The 1,776-nt window shown below is 55.5% G+C and overlaps 1 protein-coding gene across 1 annotated transcript in view; it reads left to right on the forward strand.

Annotated features, from left to right (window-relative positions):
• The first annotated feature begins 399 nt into the window (after positions 1 to 399).
• Positions 400 to 1,776, forward strand: part of EMILIN3 (elastin microfibril interfacer 3) — a 34,532-nt gene continuing 33,155 nt past the window's right edge. The window contains exon 1 of the mRNA XM_029284100.1: positions 400 to 554. The gene's annotated coding sequence lies outside the window, so the exon portion shown is untranslated. The remainder of the gene's footprint in view (positions 555 to 1,776) is intronic.

Consider the following 1,776-nt stretch of genomic DNA (forward strand, 5'->3'; position numbering starts at 1 on the left):
GAGAGGGTCCCGCCCCTCTTCCCTGCCGTACTAGGGACCGTAGCTGCCCGGAGAGAAGCGAATGGCAAGGAAAGGTACAAAAGAGCGTTGAACTGGAACGAGCAGCTCAAGCGCCGGCGGAGAGCGCGCTTCCCTCGGCCCCGGGCAGAGCTCTCCTCGCCTGGGTCTCTCCCGCTCTCTCTTTCGGCGAAGAATCCCCCCTCATTTCGTCAAGGGCTTTGAGAAGAGCCAATTGCAGCCCACCTTCTCTCCGGAGAGACTTCCAGCCCCTTCCAGACTGGAAAGCCGAGGGCGCACTAGGCTCAGACCGAACTCCTTCAGCAGATCTTTGGGAGAAAGTTGGGGACCATGAATCGGGCGAAGGGATTCTCCAGAGACGTTTTCTTTGGCACGTCGATTTCTTTGCTCTGCGCCGGGACACTGGTTTGTCTTACCGAGGCGAAAGGGACATATTACCGCCATCCTCTGCCTGTCTCTTATGGCAACCGATACAACCTCTATACCTCAGGATCTAGCCCTCGGCTCACTCCAGAGAAGCCCCTGGCGAAGCATAAGTAAGGCATCTTAATTTGTTTGCGCGTTCTTCACTCGGTAATCAGGTATTAGGTTACCTTCCCATCCATTTTTTCCAAGGCAGCTTTGGCGTTTCTTATCCATTTCTCATCCTTGTTGGCTTCTGGTGGTTTGTCAATTTCCACTCGCGGGTCAATTTCATTTGACCCGGAGGATTTCCCCACTCCTACCCAGATCCCCGTATTACTTACTGAGGTATATGGATTGGGGAGCGAGTTCCACATTAAAAGGACGGCGGGTAGAAAGAGAAGTAGATGTTTTCCACTCCCTTACGTGGGTTTCTTCTGGGACTTACTTCTCTCCCCCCCACCCCACTGCCCGCCCCCATACCGCTCCTCCTTGCCTTTTCCCCAAGATCCACAGATCTGCAGAATTAAGAGGGGTTTTCAGCAATCCGGAATGCTCCGCGAAAGGGCCGGAAGGACGGCTTGGTTTAGTGAAGAAGCGCGCATTTCGTTTTATTTTCGTTTGCTCCAAGCGCATACGGTAAACCGGGGCCCGCTATTTCTGGACGAATTTCAGGCAAGAAAACCAAGAAGATGCAATTATTGCGAGAGAGGGGGGTGAAAAAAAAAATCTCGCCTGCCCTGCAAAGTTCTAGGCTTTGCATGCAAGAGATCCAATCCAGAAAAAGGGATTTATTTCCCCTCCGAGACACTCGGAACAGGTCGGGATGATGAGCGCGCCATAAAGGGAAGGGAGGGAAGGAAGGAAGGAGGGAGGGAGGGTGCGGGTTAGTCGTTCCCAGGCCAGCCCGCTCCCCCCACCCGGGTACCCTTTCTCCAGTTCAGGGGCAAGGAATTTTCCCTCTGAATTCCTCGGGCTGAGCGCGCCTCCTCGCTGGCTGGCTGGAGAAAGGGCGGAGAGGCGAGGGCGTGCCCGAAGGGGGAGGCACCGCGGCGCTTTCAGCTAGAGACCGACATCACCTGCTTTGGCTCCCGGACAGGGGGGGGCGGAAATGGGGCTTCCAGGCAGGTAGAGGGTTTATGGCCACATAGAGAGCCCACGCGGAGAAACTGCTTGGGGAGAATCGTAAAAAAAGGCTGGCTACAGAAGGAACAGAGTGAAATAAATCCCCAAAATAAAGCATCGAGAACACGGGTGTCAAACTCGCCGCGTGACGTGAGCATTGCCGGAGCTGAGCTGGGCGCAGGCTCCACATGATGCAACCGGCCCGCGGGCCGGCAGTTGGACACCCCTGAT

The sequence above is a fragment of the Protobothrops mucrosquamatus genome, unplaced genomic scaffold (genome assembly GCF_001527695.2).
Source record: "Protobothrops mucrosquamatus isolate PMUCROS unplaced genomic scaffold, P.Mucros_1.0 scaffold373, whole genome shotgun sequence".
NCBI lineage: Eukaryota > Metazoa > Chordata > Lepidosauria > Squamata > Viperidae > Protobothrops > Protobothrops mucrosquamatus.